We start from the raw sequence: 10611 nt of genomic DNA, 5'->3' as shown, positions 1-10611 counted from the left end.
ACACTGGAGGATCGCGAAATTCCCCCTCTTGCCTAGACAAGAAGAAGGGTCGTCCCCTCTCTACCATGCACAAAAATGGATACGACGGATAAAGGGATCAATAGATATTTGAGTTTCACTTTGGGAGTTTCCTTTGTTTTTGTTTTTTTCCCCCCAGTTTCTTATGGCATACAACATTTGAGAACACTTTCTTGCCATTCTTTTTTATTTTTGGCATTTCAACATTTGACAACTTTCAACTTTTCTTTGCATTTCTTTTGAACATTTTCAAAGTCACCCCATATGTAGTGAGGGTGGCTTATATTTGAAGCTTTAAGAGTTCTATTTTTGCTCCTCTTTTCATTTGATGCATTTTTTTTGCAAACTTTCTTTCACTTTTCATTTCATTGAACTCAAATTGATTTCTTTTTTGTGCCCATTCCCTTTGATGACAAAATATGTGGTAGAACATGGATGATGGATGGATGGATGCATGGTTTAAAGGGTCACCTTGGAATAAACGGTAGCCAAGGAGTTATCACACCACAAGGTACTCTTGACTAGGCCTTAAACCATGGGTCAAAGGATACTAGCATGACACATCCTAGGGTGTTTTACAAGTATTCTAACAAGCAAAGTCTTAAGAAGAAAAAGCATCTATTAGGGCCTATATACACTTGTCAAGCTTCCCAAGTAGACGGTTTCGCAAAATTTTCTAACATGCAACTACATGCCATGATGCAACTAGCATATAAACATCCTAATACAAATGATTCTACCAACTACTATGACATATACACTAAATGCAAGTCCTAAGTTCACATTGTTATACCGCATCAATCAAAATAAAGCCACATAGTCATTAACATAAAGAGGAAAAAGGAGATTGGAAAGATCATACCATGCGGTCTTCAATATCCTCATGTCTCGGATGTGGCGTAGTCGATCAATGTGAACAAGGATGAAACAAACACAATATATACAACAATATATACATGACTACACTACAAAGGAAATGAACTTGTTTTTGGTTTTTCAATTTATCAAATTTTTATGGTTTTTTCGAAATTTTTCAATTTTTTTCAATTTTTGAATAAAAGTTAAGTTAGAATTTCCCATCCCCACACTAATATGGGCATTGTCCTCAATGGCCAAAATGATGGGAAATCATGCAAGCATGATGCATGAATTCTACACTAAATGCAAGCTACACTAATCTACACTACATGATGCATGGGTTTTTGTTTATGACGGAGAGCGTAATTTAGATTACCTCCCGTTGTGTATGCATGTACTTCCCCAAACCGAGTTAGACATTATTTCTAATGTCCTAAGGTTGGGTGTAGTTCATGCACACACGATGCAATGCATGAAACTAAATTTGTCATTTTGGATTTTCAAAAGTGGGAACAATAAAATAAGAACACCTCAATGGGGCCGAGGTGTTAGTCCTCTATGTTGCTAGGACTACTCCAACCTTGATCAAGATAAAGTAAATAAAACAAAGAAAGAAGTAAACAAACCTCAAGAGGGTAGGAGCCTCCAAAGCTTGCTAATCTTCCATCATATCATCATCATCATCATCTTCCTCAATAGAAGTGGACTCATCACCACTTCCCTCTTCACTTTCTTGTTCACTTTGTTCATCATCCTCTTCTTCTTCTTCACTAGCCTCTTCATCAATGCTATCAACAACCGCATCACCGATAACCTCATCGTCACCCGGAATCTCATCCCTAGATGCACTCGGAAAGAAGACTTCCCTATCCGCCCAACTAGGCAAAGGACATGAAGGATCAAGTAGTCCTTGCCTAGCTAAATGAAGGAGGGGTGGATATTGGGCCAAGTATGCATCTTCCCGATCCTTATAAGCTTGTTTGTGCATCTCTTGCATAAGAAGGGTCATATAATCTTTGCTTGCTTCAACACCTTCGGGTTTGAACTCTTGGTACTTGAAAGGATAGGGTGGTGTGACAATGGAAGAGGAGGGCATTTCAATTTCATCCCTTTGTTGTCGGATAATGTATTCGGCCTCTTTTGAGAGGGGAAGGAGATAGTTGGTCCAATAGACACTTAAACGACAAATCTTAGAAGGCAAAGTAAAAGATCTAGCCTCACTAGTGAGCCACCCATACTTGGTGTCAAGAGGGTTATGAGTAACCCACTTGTACTTGTTGATCATAGCATCCAAATCAATGAGATGACCACCCTTTTTCGCCACATACTTGCTATCCTTGTTGAAGTTCGGATCAAAGTATTTAGCCAAAAGAGTGACTAGACCTCCATTCACAATAACGGTAGTGCCTTGCTTCCCACAATCAACATTTAGCCATCTATCCACCAAAAGCCTTAGAGAATTGAAAGGCTTAGTGAATTCCCTTCCAATATTTAAGGCCGACTCAAGAAGAACAAAATCGAGCTTGGTAAAGTGGTTGGTGTCTTTTCTTGCAATGATGGTATTCCCTATGACCTTGTGCCACACTCTAATGCCCGGATGGTGGACTAATAGAGCGCGACTAGCATGATAGTTCTCAAATTTCCTTCCGGAAATCGCCTCCCAAAGAGGAGCGGGGTCATACTTGCCAACATTCTTGAAATAACTAGGTGAATCACTAAGACACAATACTTTACCCATTTCCTCAAATGTGACACGCCTACTCACATTGGCTAGGCGGAACTCGATGTTTTCCATAGTCTCTACCTTTGTAACTTTCAAAGAACTCAAGAATTCTAAGGTAAGGGAGGGGTATGTCAATTATTTTGTTGCAAATAATTTGCCCAACCCCATGGCTTCAAAGAAGGCTCTAGTTTGCTCAAGGACACCCAACTTATCCAAGGCATCTTCACAAATAAACTTGGTGGATAGAAAGGATTTTCTAGCATACTTGGCAAAAGTTTCCCTATGGGAGTTAGAAGTGAAAATTACCTCCGGATAGTTCGAAAGTTGAGCAATTTCCGGAGTAGTAGATGTTAATGCTTCCAAGGGAGGTTGCTGTTGTTGCACTTCCAAGTTTGAGCTAGCTACCACCATAGCCAATGAGGCTTTCTTTGCTTGAAGACTCTTTTGTCTTGTTGAGAGTGCCTTTGCCTTTGGTGCCTTTGTTGCTCTTTTTGTCCTTGCCATTGATGCTTGAACCAAGAAAAGAGTGAAAATCTTCAATTTCCAAGTATACCCAAATCGATTTTTAGATGAAAGGCTTTGCCTTTATAAATTCAAAAATCGACTCAAAGGTTGAAGATTTTGGTGCTTGGTTTGATTTTTGTTGAAAGAGGAGTGATTAATTTTTGTTAGAAGGATGATTTGATTTGATTTTGGTGAATGTGGTTGAGGAAATCTTGTTTTGGTGATGGAGAGGATGAGGGTTTTGAGTTTTGGGGTTTATGGGTAGTGTTTTGAATGAAGGAATGAAGAAATGAATGTGGGAGGGGGTTTATAAAAGACCCGAAAAATTTGAATTGCAGGGGGAAGACGGGCGGCTTTCCTTCGGGACGCCCGGATTCTGTCTTTTTTGGGCTTCAGGAATCTCGCCTAAAGACGGGCGTCTTCCAGCAAAGACGCTCGAATTGTTCAGCTGCGGGACGGGCGTCTTTCACTAAAGACGGGCGAATTCCTTTCAAGTGATTTTTCTTGTTTTTCTCGACAAAAAAGACGGGCGTCTTTTCTTGCAGGACGGGCGTCTTTCTGAGGACGGGCGGATTCTTTTGCAGGACGCCCGGATTTGTTAACATTCCCAAAATTTCAAAAATTCAGCTCAGAAGGACGGGCGGATTCAGAACAAGCCGCCCGGGTTGCCTGAAGACGGGCGGGTTCTCTTAAAAACGCTCGGATTCTTCCCCTTTTACCCGGATTCAGTTCCATCCGTGTACTTGCATATCCCGTGTCATTTTTTCATTCTTCAAAATCCCGTGTTCTTCATTGTGCGGGCACTACTAAGGCATGAATAGCCTAGGCAATTGCTATCGCCACACTAAGCTAAAGCACTACACATCAATTGAAATCATTAGTCCCTCCCTCACTTCTCTCAAAAACGATAATTATCTTGATCAAGGCATAAAAATCCAAAAATGACAAAAAATGCAATATGAGAATTAAAATGCGAGTTAGGGAGTTAGAAATATTTACAAATGGTGGTTTAGGGAGGACTCCACCAAACTCTCATCCTTAGTGAGATGTCATGGGGGCATGTCCAAGGTGTTGTTGATGTTGCTCAACACCTTGAAGAAGTAATCAAAAGCTTGTTCATTATCATGATAAAGATCTTCAATAGATCTTTGCCCTTGATGTCGTTCTTGATCGATAGCATTACCAATATAGGGATTGAAAATCCCTTCAAATTCATCGTCCCAAAGACCACAAACTTCATCTACTTGATCACTAATGATCTCATGAGTTGATAGAGACAACTCTCCCATTATCTTGTCTTGGCCAATGAGGCCATCCTCTTTATTGCTTGACTTTGGTGAGTTTTTCAAGCTCTCTTTGTTACAATTCACTTGCTCTTTGAATGGAGCATCTTCAATTTTCTTCTTCCATTGGAGTTCCGACTTATTCCTATCATCCTTCCGACTATAATGATTAATCATAAAACATGGTTCATGCAAACGGGGAGCTCTCATGGTCTTGTCAAGATTGAAAGTTATGCTCTCATCTCCTACTTCTAGAGTGAGCTCTCCATGTTTCACATCAATCACCGCACCCGCGGTGTGTAAGAAAGGTCTTCCTAGCATGATTGGAATATTGGAGTCTTCTTCCATATCAACAATGACAAAGTCCACCGGGATGAAAAATTTCCCAATTCGTACGGGAACATCTTCCCATATCCCTAATAGTGTCTTCGTCGATCTATCGGCCATTTGGAGTGTGATATTGGTGCATTTAAGCTCTCCCATCCCCAACCTTTTACTTACCGAGTACGGCATAACACTTACACTAGCCCCTAGATCACATAAGGCTTTGTTGATCGTGGTGTCGCCAATGGTACACGGTATTGAGAAGCTTCCCGGATCCTTGAGTTTTGGAGGTAAACTCCCTTGAATTATTGCACTACTCACCTTAGTGAAGGCGATAGTCTCAAGCTTCCGGATCAACTTCTTCTTTGTGAGGATGTCTTTCATGTATTTCGCATAGGCCGGCACATGATTGATTAATTCCGTGAAAGAAATTTAGACTTCCAAATTCTTCACAATTTCCATAAATTTTCCAAGTTGGTCATCAAATTTGGGCTTGGCTTGACGACTCGGAAAAGGAAGTCTAATCACAATGGGCTCCTTCTCCTTGACCTTGTCTTCATTTTTCTTTGAAATTTCTTCTTTTGATGGTTCTCCATCCTTGGAGTTTTGCACAATTTCTTCTTTGTCACTAGCTTCCACAACTTCATCCTCAACTTGCTTCTTCGGTGCTTCATACCTTGTACCACTTCTCAAGTGAATGGCACTAACCGTTTCATGTCTTGGGGGATTACTTTGAGGTGGTAATTGCCCCTTTTGTCTTTGTGAGCTTGAAGATGCTAGTTGGGCCAATTGGGTTTCCAACATTTTGGTGTGAGCTAGGATGTTGTTGATGGTGGGTTTCTTTGCTTGACTATGTTTTTGCATTTGAGTGAAAAACTCTTGTTGATTCTTTTGCATTTGAAGGACCGCTTTTTGAACATCAAAACCTTGGTCATTTTGTTGATTGTATGGAAATTGATTTTGGTAACCTTGGTTTTGGTTGTAAAAGGGTCTTTGATTTTGGTTTCTCATGGGAGGTGGGGTGTATGTTGTTTGAGGGTTTTGAACATTTTGGCTTTTATATGAGAGATTTGGATGGAATTTGGTGTTTTCATTGTAATAGTTGGAATAAGGGGTACCACTCTTGTATGCTTGGAAAGCATTCACTTGTTCATTTGTTCCCCTACATTCACTTTGGTCATGTCCCAAAGTTCCACAATTCTCACATATCCCACTTGGGATTGATGAAGATGCCGTCATGGCATTAACATGATGCTTTGGTGATTTTGAGGCTTCTTCAAGTCTAGCCATAGCCTTTTCAAACTTCAAATTGATGGTATCAATGTGAGCACTAAGTTGAACACCCAATTGAGTAATGGAGTCCGCTTCATGCTTTCCTCCTCTAGTAGCCTTACGAGGTCTACTATATTGTGAGTTATGGACCGCCATTTCCTCAATTTTGTTCCAAGTTTGATTGTCATCAACTTCGGTGATCATTCCATTTGATCCCATGTTGAGAATGTTCCTTGAATCTTCATATAGACAGTTCTAAAATTATTGTACCAAGAACCACTCGCTAAGTCCATGGTGAGGACATGAGCGACAAATTCCTTTGAACCGCTCCCAAGCTTCATACAAAGATTCTTCATCCCTTTGCTTAAAACCCGTAATTTGAGCTCTTAGCATGTTAGTCTTTTCCGGTGGATAGAACTTTTTGTAGAAAGCTAGAGCCAACTTTTTCCACGAATCAATTCCGAGAGTAGCCTTATCAAGGCCTTTCAACCATTGTTTCGCGGTGCCAATTAGAGAAAAAGGAAATAAGACCCATCGAATTTGGTCTTGAGTTACACCGGTTTGAGAAATCGCATCACAATAATCGCAAAAGGTCTCCATATGAGAGTGAGGGTCTTCACTAGGCATCCCCCCAAATTGGCTTCTTTCGACTAATTGGATAAATGCGGATTTGGCAATAAAATTTCCGGTTAGATGTTGTGGTGTGGGAGTACCATTGGGTAGGTTCTCCTCGGTGGGTACAGAATGTGATGAAAACTTAGGCATTGTGGGTTGGTTTTGTGTTGTATTTTGTGTTGGGTTCTCCTCACCTTCTCTTGCAAAAGGGTTGATGAACTCAATAGTTGGTTGAATATCTACAACCTCACCAATACCTCTCAAATTTCTCCTAGCAAGTCTTCTATTGTTTGTCAAAGTTCTTTCAATTTCACGATCAAAAGGTAACAAATCACCTTGTGACCTTCTAGACATGCAAAATATCAAACAACTCGAAAACAATTAGAACAAACCTTGAGGAGTTTTACTCCCAAAGGCAAAGAAAGACACAACTAATAACAATATAAGAAAATCTAAATCAAGTTAACACCGTCCCCGGCAACGGCGCCATTTTTGGTCGGACTAAATCTTTTCGGTAACTTGTCGTTAGGAGCACCTAGACCAAAACACAATTTATAACTTCACAAACAACTCTACAATTAGTAAAGAGGCAAGTAAAGGTCGGATCCCAAGGGACGGGAATTGAGATGAGATTTCTATTGCAACTAGTGGTGTCTTAGGGGTGTCACAATTGGGGTTGATGTAGAAGGTCACTAAACTAAATAGCAATGAAAGTAAACAAGCAAGATGAATTAAAAAGGGGCCGTCCTCTAGGCACCTTTTGAAGGCAGGGAGTGTGACAACGTACACGTTTATTTCGGAGATGCTGACCCGCAGCGAAGCAGAGATGACTAATTGTAAACAATTGATAAAAAGCACTAGGGTGTCATGGGGTCATAGGGGATTCATGGGAATTGATCATACAAACATGTTCTCAAATTATTAGCAAGCAATTATTGTTGTGATAGATTGAGTTGGTTTATATCTTACAATCCTAGGAAAGTTTGGGTCCCGGAGCCGAATCGATTAGATTGTACAACACCTACAAGTCGACTTAGTCTTCCCTACTCAACAACATGCATGGTCTAATGAGACTCGAGTTGGTTTATGTCTTACAAGTCTCATTGAAAAGATAGGTGATGGGTTAAAAATGCAAGGATTCATAGGCTCGCATTTCATCAAACATAACATGTGCATGAGTTGAGATCATAACAAGCAAGCAAATAAACCATGAAAGCATATTAATTTAAGCATGAATCATTCCCCATGTTGGTTTCCCCTAATTACCCATTAACCCTAGCTAAGTGACTACTCACTCATTATCATGTTGAACATGCTAGCAAGGTTGTCAATCATACCAACAAAGTCAAACATGATGAATAAATGAAAGTAATTAGCAATAATTAAAAAGGGATTAAGAGAATTATACCTACTAATGATTCCAATAATAAAGCAAAGAATAAAAGAAGTACTTGATGCTTGATTGAGAGGTTGTCAATCTCCCAATAATAACCCAAATAATCTTCAATTACCCAAAATAAAGGATGAACAAGAGAGAGATTAAGGAAATAAAACTTGTATTAAAACTTGATTAAATGTTGATTACAAGATTAAAGAGAGATTTGATTGATATTAACTACACTAAAGATTGCTAAGAAGAACATGCTCTTCTAATTAGACTAATGGGGTATTCATAGTGGGGATTAGGTGTAGGAATTAGGGTTAACTAAGGGCTTAAATGACGATTAAGTCCCTACTTAAGGAAACACCGGTATTTTTGGAAGGATGGGCATCTTTCTTTGAAGCTTGAAGAAACGAAATGGTTTGCCTGGGAATCCGGGCGTCTTTGCCACGGGACGGGCGGATTCTGGGGTCTCTGCCCGGGCGTCTTTGGGAGAAGACGGGCGTCTTCTGGTGTTGCTGCCCAGGCGTCTTGTGGAGAAGACGCTCGGATTGTGGTGGTGGAGGACGGGCGTCTTCAGGACAATCCCCACGGATTGCTGGACAGTCTCATTTCTTCTTCTTTTCTTCCTTTTTCTTCATAAAATCCTTGGGGATTTCCTCGGGGATGCAAGGATCTTTTCTCATCAATGCCCATCTACTATAGTATGTACAAAGGCCTTCTAATCTTGTCTCTCCTTGATGCTTGGTCATTGAATTCAATCAATTTAGTCTCGTTTTGCCATGAAAATGCAAGGTTTGCACTCCTTTCCTACCAAGGGATCAAAACCTCAAAGAATATGCAAAACAAAGAACTAAAGACAATAAATGACCCAAATATGCACTAAAAAGCATGGGAACAAGGCTAATTCGGGGACTAAATATGCTCTAATTATGGTCACATCAAGCATCCATGAATTATTTTGTGGAAGAAGAAGAAAGGTTTTCGTAGAGATGTTTTTCGTGTTTCGGATGATGAAACAATGAAGCACAAACGTCCCTATTTATACAAAACAATCAGCACCCTTTCCGAAAAAGGAGAGCCACCTTGCATCGCCCAGGGGCTCGCGCCTCTTTAGGCTGCTTCTGAGAATCTGCACCTTGACTTGTCCGTGTCAAGTTATGCTTCTTTCTGCGGTATCGTTTTTCTCGCCTTAAGGCTCGTGCCTCTTCAGGCCTATCCGGAAATTTTGTGTTTTCTCACGGTCACATTTCCTTGGATTCACGTTTTACGAAAATCCGACACGGTTTCCATGACGCCGCTTTAAACATACGGGTTTTCTCTTTTTTTTTTTTTTTTAAGGGGGAAGGGCTAGTCGCCCCGATCCGCGACGGATCGTTTACATGTCAGTCGAAAATTTCGAAATTTTTTCGCGTTTTTCGCATTTCCACAAAAATCAAAATTGATAACATGGCATCAATTTTTCTCAAAACGCTTTTGCAAATTCGAGTCTTGATATCGCAAAATCAAAATTAACACACTCACAAAATCACTTTTAAAATTCATCCATGACGGTTTGAGTTTTTATTTTTTGAGTTGCAAATCAATTTTGGCAAAATTCAATGCAATTTAATTCAAACACGAATTAATTTCTCGAATTTTTAAAACAATTCCATTTGAAAAATCCAAACGTGACGACTTGTCGCGGAATTTTCAAATTTCGGATTATAACGAAATTTCGGATATATTTCATCAAGAAAATTTCGGATTATAACGAAATTATGAAATATTAAATTGCTAGTCAGAAAAGAATTGTATAAACAAAAGAATAGAGATTAGAATTAACCTTTGGACCTAGCAATTTGGCCTAAGAACAAATATCGAGATCGATATTCTCCTAATTGTTGCACCCAAAATGCTCCGAGAAATGCCTCTCTTTTTGCTAGAATAAGAACCCTAATTTCTAATTATATTTTAGGGTTTTGTGATGAGAGTTGTTAAGAAAAATGAATGAATCAAAAATGATCCTCCCTATCTCCTAATATAACCGAAAAAGGAGAGAAATAGGGAAGATATTTTTTCTTCTTTTTTTCTTCCTCAAACCGTGTAGCCCTCAACCAAAATAAGAAGAAAATCTTCTTATTTTAGGTTGTTGTCAAATTGTATATAATGTGTATCATATTAATTGTCAATTATGTCGACATGTATTAATAAGTCCACACACAACAGTTTGTAGTCAATTTATTAATACCGGTCTGTCTTCATTTATTATGACAATTTCGTATAATATATACATTAACTATAAATATCTCATATTTATAATTTGCTTATTAAATATAACCGTTTATGTTTAATTATGAATTAACATCTTAATTCGTTTAAGCTAACATTATATACATTAATTAAATATAACAGTTTACATTCAATTTACGAATTAACAATTAATTCGTCTCAGCTGATATTATTTAATTGTATTAAATAATCGACTCATCATCACATTGACTAACCTTTTAGTCAAATACATGGACTAACCATTTAGTCATATAAGGCATAAATGTGATTACATTTTCATATAATCACATCTCTCAAACACATCCTTTAGGTGTGACTTTTAGGGACCAGTTGATCACCACCATCAGTATGATAATAACGTC

At 39.0% G+C, this 10611-nt stretch overlaps 1 non-coding gene across 1 annotated transcript; it reads left to right on the top strand.

Annotated features, from left to right (window-relative positions):
- Positions 1 to 6268: 6268 nt before the first annotated feature.
- On the top strand, positions 6269 to 6375 carry LOC141618040 (small nucleolar RNA R71). Its single transcript, XR_012531284.1, has one exon. It is a non-coding gene; the product is annotated as a small nucleolar RNA R71 (small nucleolar RNA).
- The last annotated feature ends 4236 nt before the right edge of the window (positions 6376 to 10611 follow it).

Source organism: Silene latifolia, chromosome 1 (genome assembly GCF_048544455.1).
Source record: "Silene latifolia isolate original U9 population chromosome 1, ASM4854445v1, whole genome shotgun sequence".
Classification (NCBI taxonomy): domain Eukaryota; kingdom Viridiplantae; phylum Streptophyta; class Magnoliopsida; order Caryophyllales; family Caryophyllaceae; genus Silene; species Silene latifolia.
This window is presented reverse-complemented; position numbering and strand designations above follow the sequence as displayed.